The sequence below is a fragment of the Hyla sarda genome, chromosome 2 (genome assembly GCF_029499605.1).
Source record: "Hyla sarda isolate aHylSar1 chromosome 2, aHylSar1.hap1, whole genome shotgun sequence".
In the NCBI taxonomy this organism is placed as follows: Eukaryota; Metazoa; Chordata; class Amphibia; order Anura; family Hylidae; genus Hyla; species Hyla sarda.
The window spans coordinates 99,723,489-99,743,087 of record NC_079190.1 but is presented as its reverse complement, the minus strand read 5'-3'; the positions used below and the strand labels follow the sequence as shown (position 1 = coordinate 99,743,087).

At 44.6% G+C, this 19,599-nt stretch overlaps 1 protein-coding gene and 1 long non-coding RNA gene across 2 annotated transcripts in view; one reads left to right on the top strand and one right to left on the bottom strand.

The window, feature by feature from the left end:
- The window catches only part of LOC130358832 (uncharacterized), a 124,389-nt gene extending 114,669 nt beyond the window's left edge, over positions 1 to 9,720 (top strand). Inside the window, exon 4 of the long non-coding RNA XR_008889661.1 lies at positions 9,597 to 9,720. This is a non-coding gene — a long non-coding RNA (uncharacterized LOC130358832). The remainder of the gene's footprint in view (positions 1 to 9,596) is intronic.
- The window catches only part of LOC130358828 (electroneutral sodium bicarbonate exchanger 1), a 223,036-nt gene that overhangs the window by 166,262 nt on the left and 37,175 nt on the right, over positions 1 to 19,599 (bottom strand). The gene's annotated exons all lie outside the window — the stretch shown is intronic.

Here is a 19,599-nt window from a genome sequence, read left to right as displayed (position 1 = left end):
ACTAAACTGTTTGACTTGCGCAGGGAACAGAACAGCTGAGGAAAAAAGTGTGAGTTTCGCGATCATAAATTCCTACTACTGCTTTCAATAGGCACTGTAATATACTAAATGGGGGCGCAGGGTACTATATTTCAAAACGTTCCCAATTAATTGGGTCAACACTGCAATACTTGATTGAAGCCAATGTAGAGATTGATGTGGCTGAAGGGATTGCACATGTGCCACAGCCTATTCTATCCACTGATCAGTGGTGGTGCCAGGACTTATTATTGATGGCACTCACCATACAGTGTATCTTTATTCATAAAATCAGGGCAGAGAAATTAAGGCAACAGCCGTTTCACTACTCAGAGCTTCATCAGGCCTTCTCAAACAGTTGTTGACTCCATTCCTCTGTCCTGATTTTATGAATAAACAAACATCGCATGGTGAGTGCTGCAAATTTTGCCATTTTCTATTTGAATACATTGTATGCTTCTTTTGTAATCTAAAAGTGCACCATCAGTATGGGAGCAGCCAGTTTCAGATTATTTGGACTGCATTCTATGGTAAGTGTTAAAATCACAGCTTCTTTTCTTGTGTGAGACTTATAACTTATGGTCTTTCCTAAGGAAAAGCCATCAATTTTAAAAGTTTGGCCTATGTGAAGGTGATGCAGGGAACGGACATTCCCCCATGTGAACATACCCTCAGTGTTCCGCACGGACATTCCGCTGCAGCAAAGGGAACACTTAACCCCTTAAGAACCGGGGGGGGGGTTTCCGTTTTTGCACTTTCGTTTTTTTGCTCCTTGCCTTTAAAAAATCACAACTCTTTCAATTTTGCACCTAAAAATCCATATGCTTGCTTATTTTTTGCGCCACCAATTCTACTTTGTAATAACGTCAGTCATTTTGCCCAAAAATCTACGGTGAAATGGAAAAAAAAATCATTGTGAGACAAAATTGAAAAAAAAAACCCTGCTGTTTTGTAACTTTTGGGGGCTTCCGTTTCTACGTAGTACATTTGTCTGTAGAAATGACACCTTATCTTTATTCTGTAGGTTCATACGATTAAAATGATACCCTACTTATATAGGTTTGATTTTGTCGTACTTCTGGAAAAAATCATAACTTCATGCAGGAAATTTAATACGTTTAAAATTGTCATCTTCTGACCCCTATAACTTATTTATTTTTCCACGTATGGGGCGGTATGAGGGCTCATTTTTTGTGCCGTGATCTGAAGTTTTTAACGGTACCATTTTGCATTGATAGGACTTATTGATAGCTTTTTATTCATTTTTTCCTGATATAAAAAGTGACCAAAAATGCACTATTTTGGACTTTGGAATTTTTTGCGCGTACGCCATTGACCGTGCGGTTTAATTAAGGATATATTTTTATAATTCGGACATTTCCGTACGCGGTGATACCATATATGTTTATTTTTATTTACACTGTTTTTTTTTTTTTTATGGGAAAAGGGGGGTGAATCAAACTTTTAATAGGGGAGGGGTTAAATGATCTTTATTCACTTTTTTTTTTGCAGTCATATAGCTCCCATAGGGACCTATAACACTGCACACACTGATCTTTATCATTGATCACTGGTTTCTCATAGGAAACCAGTGATCGATGATTCTGCCGCTTGACTGCTCATGCCTGGATTTCAGGCACTGAGCAGTCATTCGGCGATCGGACAGCGAGGAGGCAGGTAGGGACCCTCCGACTGTCCTGTAAACTGTTCGGGATGCCGCGATTTCACCGCGGCTATCACGAACAGCCCACTGAGCTAACCGGCACTTTTTACTTTCACTTTTAGCTGCGTGGCTCAGCTTTGAGCGCGTGAGCGCTAAAGGGTTAATAGCGCGTGGCACCGCGATCAGTGCCGCGCGCTATTAGCGGCGGGTCCCGGCTTCACTAGGACGCCGGGCCCGCCGTGATATGATGCGGGGTCACCGTGGGACCCCGCGTTATATCACGGGAGCGGGACCAAGGAAGTACTCATACGTCCTTGGTCCTTAAGGGGTTAAACAACACAATGTAACTCCAAGTCAATCACACTTCTGTGAAATCTCCCTGTCCACTCAGGAAGCAACACTGATTGACAATCAATTTCACATGCTGTTGTGTAAATGGAACAGACAACAGGTGGAAATTATAGGCAATTAGAAAGACACCCCCAATAAAGGAGTGGTTCTGCAAGTGGTGACCACAGACCACTTCTCAGTTCCTATACTTCCTGGCTGATGTTTTGGTCACTTTTGAATGCTGGCGGTGCTTTCACTCAAGTGGTAGCATGAGAAGGAGTCTACAACCCACACAAATGGCTCAGGTAGTGCAGCTCATCCAGGATAATACCTTAGGAGATCATTGACATTTTACTATAGCTTCTTTTGGTACAATAAGAAGCTAACCATGCAGCATCTAAATAGGGGGGGCACTGAAACCACTTTTCAGCCTACAATTAGAATTAGGGAATTTCTACGCCTAACAAACCTTTACATCAGTGTGACTCCTCATTATTCATTTTGTATATTAACTGCAGGGAAACAAATTGAGCCTGCAATAAAATAATAATAATAATAATACTATAATAAAGAATCTGTCACTGCTTTATACAAATTGTAATGCAGTAAAATGCATTTAGCTTGGCACTTTATGCTCTGGTAACCCTGATAATTCTGCATGGAGTAAAAATAGGCCAACATCAGAATGAATTGATTTTAGGTCAGGGCTGTAGTGTAGATTTTGTTAGCACTACTGATTCATTTTCAATATGGCGTGACAGCTGCAGTGCACTAGAATAAAGTTGCTTATAGCCCTATCACACAGGCATAATACAGCCATATTTTTGCCTCTGCGCTACCATCACAAGTCCCGGTCTCATTTGTACAGCAGTCCATTTGGGTTGCCGGTCTTGCAGTAAGGCTGGGACCTTTGAAAGTAATACTGACACATAAATGTGTAACGATTCGGAGGAATCACACTCAAAGAGTCGGCCTTCACTCCCCAAGGAGACTTCGGCACCCATGATACTTATGACAGTTCACAGTTTGTCCCACCTTGAACCACTTTTGTTAGGTACCAACCATTGCCTACCAGGAACACCTCACAAGACCTTGTCATTATCATGGGGCATTTACTAAGCTAAAACTACTAGTTTTTGTTGGGTTATTTTGGTGCATAGTGCCTGCAACATGTCTGCATTGGTAAAATCCAACATACCCGATAATGCATTGTGAAAAGATGAAATGGGGGCTTGGTCTGTCTTAAAGGGGAGTGGTTGTTTTCACAACCCAACCTATTTATTATTGACCAGGCACTCGATCCGGATGCAATTAAAAGTCTTTATTCCCGCTGGAGGTACATAGACATGTCAGGAGGGGGAGAAGAGACGTGACCACGTCCGTTTCACAGATCACTCTGCTTCTACCGGTCCCTACAGGGACCGGTAGAAGCAGAGTGATCTGGGAAACGGACGTAGTCCCGTCTCTTCTCCCCCTCCTGACATGTCTATGTACCTCCAGCGGGAATAAAGACTTTTAATTGCATCCGGATAGAGTGCCGTGGTTTCTTTCTACACAAGATATATACTTGAAGCTATGTCTTTTCACCACTGAGCACCGACAGGAGCAAGGAACTTATGAGCACTGGCAAGCCTGCGTCCATCCTGCATGTCATAGAGCAAGAGAGGCAGTGCCAACTGTATTTCTTTTGTGGACTTGTTCTATTTACTATTGAATTCACAGAAAATTCTGTGAATAAATGGCTGAAAAAGATGGTCAGAAAATTTTCCCAGCTTGTAAATCTATGAATCGCCATAGTAAATAAAGAGGAATCCTGCAAGTCAGAAACAACATTTCACACTAGTAAAAACCCGACACTCTTAGTACATTAGGGCCATTATTTCCATGTGGTATTCCAGTAGTCAGAATATGAAAATGGATAATCTTATTAGTTGGCAAAAAAAAAACTAAAACTATTTTAACAATAAAAAGTTACATAACCTTAAGAAATAAAAATGGGCTGTCCTAACATTTTCACACGACTGTGATTCCACAGATACATTGAACATTGTGCTCTAACAAAGACAACTCACCCTCAAGTCTTCATCTAACAAAGCTGCAGAAACCGCTCGGTAAACAAATCCGTCTGCCAAAATGATGATGAAAAGCCCCCCGGGCATAATGCTGCCCTCATAAAATCTGACTGTGTCCTACAGTGTGCCAGCAGAGACCTTTAATACATTATTTATTGGTCCAAACATTTAGAACACAGTACTGCTGCCACTCATCGTACATTGTGTACTGTACATTACCCAATGGAAAACAATTCTTAGCATACTAGAGGAAAAAATAGCCAAACATTCCAAAAAAGAAGGGAAATATAGTTTGAGAATGACTCAATTTGCCCTAATTGAACAGGGCACAGATTCAGTGTACAGTGTTTCAAAGACCCCCTATAAAAGGTAATTCTGGTCTATATATATATATATATATATATATATATATATATATATATATACACACACACACACACAAGATCCCAAGAGAGCAGCACTCCTATATAGCAATGAATAGATGATGGGGTGCAAACAGTTGCATAAAATCTTGGTAACAGATCCTTCCCAACAGTAAACGAATAGGCAACAGCACTCCCGTATAGTGCAAATAAAATGGTCCTTTATTCACAACAACGTGGTGGCAACGTTTCGGCTGGCTCACCCAGCCATTGTCAAGCAACACAATGTGCATACATGTGAGAATATATGGCCACGCAGGCCCCATCAATTAGTGACATCACAGTGCATATTTAAAACAAACATATAATATTCTGCATGTACTCAATATCCATATAGACATTTATACGGCATCCCCCTATAGGGATGCAAGGTGCGATTGCATGTACATACAGTAAAGTGCATACTAAAGTTAAAATTCGTTAATTAGTGTCCATGTGCAAGTGGCGTTTACTAATACCTAGGGGGAGACACGGGCGCTCTATAGGTTGGTATGGGAAACAGCAAGGTAAACAAAGTCCACGTGTATTCAGTTCCGCAACGCCCCTCTGCTCGGCGCGCAGTCCGGATGCCGGAAGTGGCGTCATAGTTTCTATATATTCGTGACCGACTATGACGCCACTTCTGGCATCCGGACTACGCACTGAGGAGAGGGGCGTTGCGGAACTGAATACACATGGACTTTGTTTACCTTGCTGTCTCCCATACCAACCTATAGAGTGCCCGTGTCTCCGCCCAGGTAATTAGTAAACACCACTTGCACATGGACACTACTTAACGAATTTTAACTTTAGTATGCACTTTACTGTATGTACATGCAATCGCACCTTGCATCCCTATAGGGGGACGCCGTATAAATGTCTATATGGATATTGAGCACTTTAGTACATGCAGAATATTATATGTTTGTTTTAAATATGCACTGTGATGTCACTAATTGATGGGCCCTGCGTGGCCATATATTCTCACATGTATGCACATTTTGTTGCTTGACAATGGCTGGGTGAGCCAGCCGAAACGTTGCCACCACGTTGTTGTGAATAAAGGACCATTTTATTTGCACTATACAGGAGTGCTGTTGCCTATTCGTTTTATATATATATATATATATATATATATATATATATATATATATATATATACACACACACACAATATACAACTCTATTTAGCTAAATTCTCACCATTAGCTTAGAGTGAATAAAGAGCAAGATCTAATTGTATTGTATGACTGGAGAACAGACGGATAGTAGATGGAAGTGTGCCTTTCACGACCATCTTAAAGTCAACATTTTTAGCCAAAAAGATTTCAGCCATCAGAGAAGACGCCATGGACCTTTTCTACAAAGTCTGGTGCCCGTGGTTAGACTCGCCCCATGATACAGAAATGACTTATTACCTATCTTTGTAATTGTATATTGTCTTCTTTACTGTATATTTTTCTACATGATGATAATGTGTTGTATGTAGGGTACTTTAGACTATACCACCTATCCCCTGCCCCCCCCCCCCCCCCCCCCCTTGCATTTTGTTTCTTATTGTTCTTGATTTGTACTATTTGTACTATGTTTTTACCACTATTGTCTATGATATCCCTGTTTGGAGACCCCATTTGCTTTATGTTAGTTGTATATGTTGTTTTTTATTTTTCTATTAAACTTGATACGTTTGATAATAAAGTCAACATTTTTCATGATTTGCTATCCAGCAGTTTAAGCTCCACTTATCACAAAGAGAAAGTGAGGTGGAATGGTCCAAACCATAAGGGCTCTTAAAAATGATATAACAGCTCTAAAAGGTGAAATAAAGGGACAAGGTTCACCAAAGGACAGTCAGTCAATTTTTGTTTAAAATAAAAGTCAGTCAATATTTCCTGCGGGGGCCCTACACACCATTAATATGGCTTCTCTGATTTGATCTGGACTAGCACATTTAGCTATACACATTGTCATTTTGTTAGGTGAATCTAATTCCTTCTACCATTTACTATTACTCACAGCCATTTTTACACATGATGACGTGTACAAGGGAGGCAGCCATTACACTGATATATACTGGTACAGTATATAACTAAGCAGTGTTCTGAAACTCATCAGGGTCCAAAACACTGGAAAAGAGAGAGAATAAGCTTTACTTTTCTGTTCCACGATAAAATATATACAAATGTAGGGCTGGGCGGTATGACCAAATGTGTGTATCACAGTATTTTTTAAACTTTTGGCGGTTCCACGGTATATAACGGTATTTCCTAGCCCCCCCCCCCCCCCCCCATATTAATTATCAGCCCACATCCCCATCGGGGGAAAATACTCACATGTCACCCGCAAGCGCTGCCCTCCTCGTCCTGTTTGTTGTGGCCGCCGGTGCTGACACTCTATACTGTGCGGTATCCCTATGCCCGGGCTGCAAAAGGTAAACAAAATAAACTTTAACTCACCTACGTCAGCCTTACGCTGGGGACGGGAACGTCGGACAGCCGTCAGCCTATCACTGGCCGCAGCGATGTTCCGCCGGCTTCTTACATGACATTGGGCTCAGCCTAACACCAGCCGAGGCGGAACATGGCTGCGGCCGGTGATAGGCTGACGGCTGTCCGGCGTTCCCGTCTCCAGGAAACAAGTGAGGCCGGTACCGGACCAACAGGAGCTGAGTAAAAGTTTATTTTGTTTATTTTTTGCAGCCAGAGCATAGGGATACCGCACAGTATAGAGCAGTGGTCTTCAACCTGTGGACCTCCAGATGTTGCAAAACTACAACTCCCAGCATGCCCGGACAGCCAACGGCTGTCAGGGCATGCTGGGAGTTGTAGTTTTGCAACATCTGGAGGTCCGCAGGTTGGAGACCACTGGTATAGAGTGTCAACGCTGGCGGCCGCAACAAACAGGATAAGGAGGGCAGCGCATGCGGGTGACATGTGAGTAGTACCCTGATGGGGACAGCGCTGGGCTGGGCTAATAACTAATTGGGGGGGGGGGGGGGGGGGCAGAACAGCGCTCGCAGGTCACATAGGATTAGTTCAGTGATGTAGGGGACAGCGCAGCGCTGGGCTGATTCATTCATTCCTGAGGGGGAGGGGCCCAACCGGTATTGCGGTATGGGTTAAAATTCATATCGTGCAGCACAAAAATTTCGGTATTCGGTATAAACGGCATAAAAAGAAAAAGAAAGATATCCTCTTCACTTTTCAGTCATTTTGTACAATTCACCTACTGTCAATATCACACATTATCACATTTGTTAGGCTCAATGACATGGCTACCTAAGATTTAAGAGGACCTATTATAATAATAATATAAACAATTGAGATATTACTTAGATTGGTAGTGTTCCAACCACTGGGCCCCCTATGATTATAAGAAAAGGGATTAGTGATAAGCTTTAATCTTAGGATGACCCCTTTGATTGTTTTTTACTTCTATACTTTTTTATTGTTTTATACTTTTTAATTTTATACTTCTATATTTGGTCCAGTAGAAGCCGCAGGAGCGGTGGAACAGTCGTTGACCTGTCCCTCTTGTCTCCACTCCCGATGTTTGTGAATCCTTTGGTTTGAAATTAAAGGGGTATTCCAGGCAAAACCTTTTTTTATATATATATCTCAACTGGCTCCGGAAAGTTAAACAGATTTGTAAATTACTTCTATTAAAAAATCTTAATCCTTCCAATAGTTATTAGCTTCTGAAGTTTTCTGTCTAACTGCTCAATGATGATGTCACATCCCGGGAGCTGTGCATGATGGGAGAATATCCCCATAGGAATTGCACAGCTCCTGGGACGTGAGTCATCAGAGAACAGTTAGACAGAAAACAACAACTCAACTTCAGAAGCTAATAACTATTAGAAGGATTAAGATTTCTTAATAGAAGTAATTTACAAATCTGTTTAACTTTCTGGAGCCAGTTGATATATAAAAAAATGTTTTTGCCTGGAATACCCCTTTAAGAAGCACCTTTTATGGCAGCGCATCGAGTGCCGTGAGCATTTCTTCTTTCAATTGTTTGACACGTGGATCTTGTGCTAGGGCCACTGAGCACCGAAAGACTGGATTTGGGGTTGCAACAGCTCTAATAACCCGGCACCTCTACAATTAGCAGGTAACAGATGGTGGACATTCATATAGCAGTTCCGCCCCATATCTTCATTGTGTGATACTTCTATATTTGTTTGGAAAACGTACAGATATTTTTAATAAAAAAAAACATTGGAAAAAAAAAAGGAGAGAGAAATCTGTGCTGAGTCTTTCTATTTTGAAATGGGAGGATGTGGTGGAATCGGAATCAATGGAGGGGAAGCTATATACATTTTGCAGTACTGTTATTCCATTAGGTACATCCTTCTTGTTTCTGCTGCTGAAGATGCAAATGTGTATAGATAGTCCTATTACTGAGATCTTAATGTACTACGTGACATTTTTATTGCTTAAAAGTGTAATGTGTGAAGGCGAGTAAGCAACTTGTTAACTGGTGTAGGGGATGCCAAGGCAACTGTTACTATGTGTTTGTGAGACAGAGAGAATGATACAAGCCCAAACAACATTTTAAGAAACTTTATTCATTATTTTAGAAAAGAGATTTTCCAAGTTAATTTACAGTAGAGTTAAAGGGGTACTCCAGTGCTCCAGAGCCAGAGGCTGTGATCGTGATGTCATGAATCACGAAGGGGGCGTGGCCGTGCCGTCACAACCACTGCCACAGGAACCCGGCATTTGTTCAGAATGCCGGGTGCTGGGGGAGACCCAGCAGCAGGACCCCTGAAACCAGACAGCTGTTAAGTACTGGAAGGATTCAGATATTTAAATAGAAGTATTTTACAAATCTGATTAATGTTCTGGAACCAGTTGATTTAAAAAAAAAATGTTTTCCAGTGGTGTACCCCTTTAAACCCCCTTAGGCAGGAAGCATAATGCAATAAGGCACAGTTTGACCAAATTGTTAAAATTAACTGCACAGTCATAGATGGGTGGGTGGTTTTAAGTAGCTGGGGGAGGGGGGCATTGTGACGGCTGCCTAGAGCATTTATGCTGCCTTTAGCAGCATAAAAAAAATAGGTTTTCCACCGGATTACCCCTTTAAGGTCTACTGTTTTCTTGATAGAATCTCCATATGCAAGGACCAGCCAGACATCTCCAGACAGAAGCAGCTGCGGTCAAAAGCTGAAGCTTGATGTAAGGAACAGAACAGCACTTCATCGAACTGCAGACAACAAAACACATGGCCCCTCCAATGACTGTTAAATGCAAGTATAAGGGCACCATTATCAATGAAAGGGTTAATAAGGGGCTTGTGTCCCAAGCATCAAACTTTGACTTTTAACCACAGCAACTTCTCACTCCAGGTGTTTTGTGCAAGTATTCTGATATGTGACCAATGATACCGTAGACCTTCACACACCCATTAACTCGGGTGCTAGACACCCCTATTAGGCGTACACAAATAATAACTCCCCTTTGGAAATCTGTCAGGTTCAAAAACTAAATAAACTGGGTGTTCTTGCTATTTTGTCACATAGGGGCTGTGGAATGAAGAAAGCTTACCAAGGGACCAATGCACACTATGGGAGGGACAACACACTGCTGAACATCACATGACCTCCATCACTGCAGCAGACACACTGAAAATCCGTAAAGTATTACCGTATATACTCGAGTATAAGCCGAGTTTTTCAGCACGATTTTTCGTGCTGAAAACGCCCCCCTCGGCTTATACTCGAGTGTAATCTCTGCCTGTCAATCCCTTCTCAGTAGTCTTCAACCTGCGGACCTCCAGATGTTGCAAAACTACAACTCCCAGCATGCCCGGACAGCCATTGGCTGTCCGGGCATGCTGGGAGTTGTAGTTTTTAAACATCTGGAGGTCCGCAGGTTGAAGACCACTGCGGCCTTCGTCATCATCCAGACCCCCCTTTAGTTTTCTACTCACCTCCCCTCATTGGGAAGGAAGGGTGAGTTGGTCCGGGCCATTTATGCTGCAGGGACCATCCGGTGGGGAGGGTTAGTTGTTCCAGGCTATCCATTTTCACCGGGAGGCCCTCTTCTCCGCTCCGGGCAGGCCCCGGCCTAGTGACGTTGCCTTGACGACGACGCACAGGGACGTCCCTGCGCATGAATGTCCCTGTGCGTCGTCATCAAGGCAACGTCAGCGGAGCGGAGAAGAGGGCCCCCCGGTGAAAATGGACAGCCCGGAACCACTAACCCTCCCCACTGGACGGCCCCTGCAGCATAGATGGCCCGGACCAGCTCACCCTTCCTTCCCACCGAGGGGAGGTGAGTAGAAAACTAAAATGGGTTCTGGATGATGACGAAGGCCGCAGTGGTCCACAGGTTGAAGACCACTGAAGAAGGGATTGACAGGCGGTGATGATGAAGGGGGGTGATGATGAAGGGGGGTGATGATGACGGGGGTGATGATGACGGGGGTGATGATGACGGGGGTGATGATGACGGGGGTGATGATGACGGGGGTGATGATGACGGGGGTGATGATGACGGGGGTGATGATGACGGGGGTGATGATGACGGGGGTGATGATGACGGGGGTGATGATGACGGGGGGTGATGATGACGGGGGGTGATGATGACGGGGGGTGATGATGACGGGGGGTGATGATGACGGGGGGTGATGATGACGGGGGGTGATGATGACGGGGGTGATGATGACGGGGGTGATGATGATGGGGGTGATGATGATGGGGGTGATGATGACGGGGGTGTGGATGATGACATGGGGGGGATGATGTATTTCCCATCCTAGGCTTATAGTCGAGTCAATAACCTTTCCTAGGTTTTTGGGGTGAAATTAGGGGCCTCGGCTTATATTCGGGTCAGCTTATACTCGAGTATATATGGTAGTAAGACAAGAATATTGCAAATGTGATTTTTTCGGGGGGAATATTGGTACAGAGGTGTAAAAACTGTGCTGGTTAAGTCTTTTAACAATGCTGCAATGAATCCTCAGTGAGCACACAGAAGCCAAATGACTTCTGTACTCCCATTATATGCTTTTGATAATCTTAATATTATAAGTACTACTAAAGGGCATCTAAAAGATGTCATTAAACCATACGGAACAAGTCTCATGACACATTCACATTTAAGTGTTAAGCAGTTGGTCACTAAGAAGATTAGGAATTCGTCCTACGCAAGACAATTATTATCCTTAGCGAACACAGCCTGCATATAGACCAGACGTCAACTCCAAGCAACATGAGCCTTTAAATTCCCCAATCTGCATTGTGCACACCAGAGAGCTAGAACACACCGCAATTGTCTTCAAAATTCTTTGAAGAAGACCTTTCAGTTTCCAAAGAGCTCAGCCACGCAACAGTATTATGAGATGGCTGCGAGGCTTGGATGACACAATTTTCTGCTTTTATGGTTAAATATTGATAATGAGGAATCTGGCGCTGGGATCTTCAAAGCATTCACTATATTTACAGCAAGGAAATTTCAATGTCTCGTTCTTCCTGTAACAGCAATCCTATCTATACGTCTTTTTCTCTGCTCTCTGAAAACAATAAAGGCATATTTCAGTGAGTTTTTTTTTTCTATTTTACTGGGCTTAGGGTACAGTTAAATTGAAAAACCCTATACTTACCTCCTTACCTCCCCTGCCACGCCTGCTATATCAGCATCGATGCCCCACAACACTATGCCGTCCTGATCAGCCAGTCAAGGCTGAGATGGAACACTGCAGGTCCTAGTGTGACACAAACACATAAAAGTGGAGTGTGGCGGGGCAGTGAGGGGGGTAAGTATAGGTATTTTTTTCTATTAAACTGCGCTCTAAGCACAGTTCAAGAAAAAAAAAATCAAATACTCCTTGCAATTTTTTGGTCTTGTTTTTATTGTATTCACTGTGCAACATAAATGGCAAGTCATCTTTATTCCAAGGATCAGTAGGATTATGCCAATATAAATTCTGTATGAGTTTTGTTTTACTACTTACTACTTAGTTTTTACTACAGTACTAGAAAAACTTTTTGAATCATTTTGTTTTTATGTCATCATATTCTGGGCCTTGATTCTTTTCAGGATTAGTTAACATTTTCTTTGGTGCCATAGTATTTTGGATTACATATGACTTTTTGATAGTTTTTTGCTATTTTTATTGCAATTTTTATTGCAACTTTTTAAAGAACAAGCAAAACAAATGTGGCTTTTTTTTAAAACAGCATTTCTGGAACAGATTAAATGACCACATTTTTTATTACATAATTATATTTTTGAACATTTTATTTAACTTTGTTCACATTTCCTTTATTATTATTATTATTATTATTTATTATTCCTTTTCTAGGGGAATTAACTGTGCAGTTATGTTATTGCTCCCATAACACACAGCAATACTTATGTAACAGCATAGTAAAACAGCACTTAAAAAATTTTAACATTTTGTTGCAGGTCACGTAATACTTTTGTATAACAGTGTATTATGCTTGTTCTATGTAAGGGGTTAAACTTCAGGGATAGACTGCTGTGTACTGTATATCAGTCATGCTCCTGTGTACATGTAAATCAGTCACAGAGTGTGACAGGCCATCCCTGGTGACCAATATAAACATGGTGTGGTGTAAATGGGTTAACAGAACTGACCTGCCAGACAGTAATGGACATGCTTAGGTAGGATCTGTGCTTGTCTTGAAGCTAAGTGGCTGTATTCTGAGTCTCCCATAACATTGCTACTATCTATTTGTGAAATGGCTACTTCCTTTTGGAGTTCCCTCTCTCCAACTACAAGTCCCATGATTCCTTGTTTGCAAGTGTGAGGACACTTTTCTCCCTCCCACATATCAGCCATGTGACGGACTGACTCCGCCAAAAGTGACTTCTCCTTCCGGATGACAAGCCCCAGCATATCCCAGGCAATATCCCCAGGCAGAACTAGAGATTATTGCATCCTTGTACCTAAAGAACCAGGCAACACCAGTCTTCAGGTATAAAATCAGAACTGTTTATTGTGGAACAAGTGTCTTCTTTTATAGGAAGGACATCACAGGGGAAGGGTCAGTAAAGACAATACAGGTGACAAGTAGTCTGGGAGATAATCCAACAAAGGTAATACAGGTGACTGGTAGTCTGGGAGATAATCCAATAAAGGCAATACAGGTGACAGTCTGGGAGATTATCCAACAAAGGTAATTGGCTCTCCCTATTCAGTGCCTTGAGTGCAAAAGGTGTATTGTGCACAGAAAGTGTATGAAAACAGTAAATAAAAGTATTTTAACTCTGAGCTTTATGTCACTGGACAACATAAACTGGGGGGTACAAATAGTGATGTCCTAAAGTCCATCCAAGTAGGTAGGGTGACTCTAGGATCCGTCACAGTGCTCCCCCTTTTAAAACAGCAGACCCGGTGCGATCCCAACGGATTCACTTGGGGCTGTCCGGGCTTCAACCACCAGACCCAGTTGTCCTGGTCCTCTTCTTGTTTGGGGTGTGCGGCAACAATGTAATCCAACACCAGCAAACCCTGTATGAAGCTTACTGGGGCTCCCCTCAGAAAATGTTTCTGACTTCCCCCCCCTCCCCGGCCAGGGGAGGTGGAAGGCCTGGCCTGGCCTGTAGTCTGTGGGAAGGAGGCTAGCTTCCGAGCCCCTCCCAAGCAACATTTCCCAAAGGAAAACTCCATCTGTCACCAGTTGAAGGGGCAGGGGGCTGACTGCTTCCTCACTCGGTTGCAATATCTGCCACTGAGGAGCCGCACCAACTGTGCCAACCCCTGTACTGTTCCACAGCCGCTGGGGATCCGGATCAACCGTCTGGGATCCTGACTGGACCGATGCAGGGGCCACAGTCCCATCTGTAACTGCAGACCTGCTGGCAGTCTTCAGTGCTAGGCAGATTGTAGCAAAACTCTGCCTTGATGCTGGCACTTCAGCCGGAGAAGTGATCACTAGGTGGAGAGGAAGGTCGACTGCCTTCTCACCTGTTTGCAATGTCTGGCACTGGGGAGGTAAACCGACCACTCCATCTCCCAATATGGAATTCTGCAGCGGGGGAGCTGCACCAACTGTGCTTTCACCAGTACCGTTAAACAGCCGCTGGGGATCCAGGCCGACTGCCTGCGATCCCGGCTGTACCAGTGTAGGGATCACGGTTCCCTCTGTAGCTGCAGTATTCGTTGTTGAGCAGAGTATAGTAGGACTCTGCCCTGAAGCCGGCGCTTCAGCCGGGGCTGTGCTCAGTAGGTGGAGAGGGAGGTCAACTGCCTCCTCATCTGGTTGCAACCTCTTGCGCTGGGGAGATGAGCAGACCGCTCCATCTCCTGGCGTAAAATTCTCCATCTGGGGAGCCGCACCGTCTGTGCTTGCTCCTGTGCTGTTAAACAGTCTCTGTGGATCCAGGCCAACTGCCTGCGATCCAGGGCGGACTGGTACAGGGATCACTGACCCCTCTGTAGCTGTAGAGCTGGCACTGGTGTCTGATGCTGGACATAGTGTAGCAGAACTCCGCTATAATGCCAGGGCTTCCACCCTGGTGTCCTAACCGGATACTGCTAGAGCGTCACGGTCCGGTGTGCAATCCAGGGGAAGGGGAAGACAGAGACCAGCCATCTCATCTGTGCTGGTTTCCTCTGCTGTACATGGCTCGTGATCGTAGAAATCCCCCTCAAACAAGGACAGGTAGTCTTCCTCGAGGTACCATTCCTGATACGTCAGCCAAGATAGATCTGGTTCCAGGTCTGGCACCTCCGACTGCGGCAGCATCTCTCTCCGCTTGTCCTGGATGTCCCAGAGTCTGTATGCCTCGGTACGGCCAAAGTCGTACCGCTCCTCGAATGCATCCCACAATAGACCAGGCCAACCGAAGTCTGTCCCTTCCGGAGAACAGGCTGTGTTTAGCTCCGACTGCCTGCAGCTTGCCCACCAGTACAGGGCACGGTAATGAGCCTCGAGCTCCATTTCTTTCGGCACCAATCTGTGCAACTCAACCATTTCACTGCCCGTGGGTTGCTCTCTGAGGTAGCGAAACCGCAAGTGGACCTGTTCCCTGAAGCGCTGTTCTGGGGTGGGCAGGACTTGTGCTCGGCTTCCCACCAACTCCTCAAGAACAACTTCCCAAATCTGCAAGCAAATTAAGGCTCTCTCTCTTGCATGGACATCTCTTCCATGGCATACTGCAGCTTCGCTATACGGAGTTGTGTCAGCTGGGTAAGGACCCTGTTCACACTCTCTCGTGGAGGATCTTTGAAGAGGCCCAGGAACCATTGCACCTCTCTTCGGAAATCCTCCATCCTTACAGGCTCTTCCTCGCCAGGGTAAGTTGCTGAGACCGGGGTCAAGCCAGCGGCTGTATCTCCCCCAGCTGGGCTGGTCTCAGTGTCGATCCTGGAGAAGTCAGATCCCACCGTTGCCACCACTTGTGATGGACTGACTCTGCCAAAAGTGACTTCTCCTTCCGGATGACAAGCCCCAGCCTAACCCAGGCAATATTCCCAGGCAGAACTAGAGATTATTGCATCCTTGTACCCAAAGAACCAGGCAACACCAGTCTTAAGGTATAAAATCAGAACTGTTTATTGTGGAACAAGTGTCTTCTTTTATAGGAAGGACATCACAGGGGAAGGGTCAGTAAATACAATACAGGTGACAGGTAGTCTGTGAGATAATCCAACAAAGGTAATACAGGTGACAGGTAGTCTGGGAGATAATCCAATAAAGGAAATACAGGTGACAGATAGTCTGGGAGATAATCCAACAAAGGTAATTGGCTCTCCCTATTCAGTGCCTTGAGTGCAAAAGGTGTATTGTGCACAGAAAGTGTATGAAAACAGTAAATAAAAGTATTTTAACTCTCGGCTTTATGTCACTGGACAACAAAAACTGAGGGGTACAAATCGTGATATCCTAAAGTCCATCCAAGTAGGTAGGGTGACTCTAGCATCCGTCACAAATCATACATGTGTTTTTCCTGACTTTTATTTCACCCAACAGAAGTCTAAAAGAGGAAAAATGCCAAAGCTAACATCTGGAAGCGGCATTTGTCCAATAACCAAGCCAATTGACAGCTGGTCTAAACTTTGTCCAAGTTTGCCCTGTCTGGTCATTCTGTGAATGCGCCAAACTTATCAATGTAATGATGGCATACGGTATAATTTAAAATAACCACATATAATGCGAAACATGCTCATTGTTCAAGGATCATATTGTAAAACCTCTAAATATGGTTCCTTTATTACCTGGATTCTATAAGTAAGGAAAGGGATGCTGCAACTGTTGCCACAATATAATACATAAGACCGGGACATTTATTTTGTTTCTCGATAGAATCCAGCTCCAAATATATCATCCATCTTCATCATTACATTGTACTGTACAGCAGTAACTAATATGTGACTTCATACCCATTTACCAATAAAACAAATTCCCGTAGAGGCTCAGAGCAGATTCAAAAATCTGAAAGAGCAGGTGGCCTTTGTTTTTTTTTTTAATACCATGCTGTCACCCTCATGGACTAAACCAGGCAATAGAAACTGCTTTCTCAATAACCTGTGCATTGTATATGTAATGCACAATGAATTACTACAGTGTTCATGTTCTATAATGCTATCTGCGTGTAGTGATGTCTAATAACCCCCTTTTGGAGCCCTGCCACTACAGTCTTAGGTACAGTCACCACAAATTTCTTGCTCGTTGCCCTATTTTGTCCCCATATCTATTTTCAGCTTCAGACAACTCCGCAGTAGTTCCATTCTGGCTTCTGTTCTTTGCTCACAAGTGTTCCGGTTGTCATAGTTACCAAACGGCTATCTCCTTCAGCGCATACCAGAACTGTCCTTATTTGCTCTGACAGTTGCTCAATTTAGGTCCACTACAGCTTCCGTAGCTTCCCTATTAGCATTCTGGTTGCATGTACTGTTTGTCTACTACACATCATTTTTTTTCCCATTCTGCAATGTTATGACCTGTGACCCCATCTTACAATGTCATTTCCTCTGTCCTATTATGCATTTAAATCCCTGATGTTTGCTATACATGTATTATGGCCTTGAGCCGGCACTGATCCAGTACCAAAACATGTAGCCAATTTAAATGGATGACTTATCCTAGGCCAGGGGTGTCAAACTCAAATTCATCGGGGGCCGCATCAGCAGTTTGGTCACCCTCAAAGGGCCGTTTGTATCTGTAGGACCCCTCACCCCCCCCCCCCCCCACCACACATACCGTATATGCCGGCGTATAAGATGACTGGGTGTATAAGACGACCCCCAACTTTTAAAGTTAAAATGTAGAGTTTGGGATATACTCGCCATATAAGACTACCCCTCCTACCGCAATGTACAGTACCTTGTAGTTCCCCCCCACATTAGGTAGGTAGCATGTTCCACCCACATTAGTAGGCAGCATGTTCCCCCACATTAGGTTGGCAGTATAGTTCCCCCCACATTAGGTAGGCAGCATGTTCCCCCACATTAGGTTGGCAGTATAGTTCCCCCCCCACATTAGGTTGGCAGTATAGTTCCCCCCACATTAGGTTGGCAGTATAATTCCCCCCACATTAGGTTGGCAGTATAGTTCCCCCCACATTAGGTAGGCGATATAGTTCCCCCCACATTAGGTAGGCAGCATGTTCCCCCACATTAGTAGGCAGCATGTTCCCCCACATTAGGTTGGCAGTATAGTTCCCCCCACATTAGGTAGGCAGTATAGTTCCCCCCACATTAGGTAGGCAGCATGTTCCCCAACATTAGTTGGCAGCATGTTCCCCCACATAGGGTTGGCAGTATAGTTCCCCCCACATTAGGTAGGCAGTATAGTTCCCCCCCACATTAGGTAGGCAGCATGTTCCCCCACATTAGTAGGCAGCATGTTCCCCCACATTAGGTTGGCAGTATAGTTCCCCCCACATTAGGTAGGCAGTATAGTTCCCCCCCACATTAGATAGGCAGCATGTTCCCCCACATTAGTTGGCAGTATAGTTCCCCCCACATTAGGTTGGCAGCACCCCCCCTCCCTCCCTCCCCACAGACATACAGCCTCCAGCCATATACAGTGTATGGCTGGAGGCTGTATGTCTGTGTGCTGCCCCCACTGTGATCCGGTCACCGCTCCTCCGGCCCGGGGTCACAATCTACTGCTATGGCCTATGGACCATAGCAGTAGGTGCCAGGACCGGTCGAGCGATGATCGGAACACTGAAGAAGATAACGCGCCGCCGGTCACTTAACAGGCCCCGGCCGACGCGCATCCTGCGATGATCGTGCCGTCCTCCTGGTCCTCCCTATGGTTGTACGCACGGGACGTCACTCTCTATGGTTGTACGCACGGGACGTCACTGACGTCCCGTGCGTACAACCATATAGGCGGAGGACCAGGAGGACCGAAGGAGGATCGCTAGAGGGCAGACGTTCTCTGGCTTGTAGGCTGACGCACATGCGCTGAAGAGGCGGTTGTATGGTTGTACACCATACTCTCTATGGTTGTACGCACGGGACGTCACTGACGTCCCGTGCGTACAACCATAGAGGCGGAGGACCAGGAGGACCGAAGGAGGATCGCTAGAGGGCAGACGTTCTCTGGCTTGTAGGCTGACGCACATGCGCTGAAGAAGCGGCTTTCTTGTGTCAAAAAAAAAAAAAAAAAACTTAAAAAAAAAACAAAAAACGAGAAAAAAAGGTGAAGACTGGCGGCCGACGGTGGCTACGCGGGTCACATGACGAGGTCTGGCGGGCCCGCGGGCCTTGTGTTTGACACCCGTGTCCTAGGCCATCTACTGTATATTATATAATATATACTGTACTACTGGTATCCCTGCTGGTCAGCTCTTTAGAGGGGCCCTGGCACTCACAGGAGCATCATTATTACTTACTGTTGCTTGTACTTGCATTTCCATACGTTTAGTACCGTATATACTCGTATAAGCCGACCCGAATATAAGCCAAAGCCCCTAATTTCACACCAAAAAACCAGGAAAAGTTATTGACTATAAGCCTAGGGTGGGAAATACATCATCCCCCCTGTCATCATCCAGACCCCCGTCATTAACACCCTCATCATCATCACCCTGTCATTATCCCCCCTTCATCATTACCCTGTCATCATCCCCCCCCTTCATCATTACCCTGTCATCATCCCCCCTTCATCATCACCGCCTGTCAT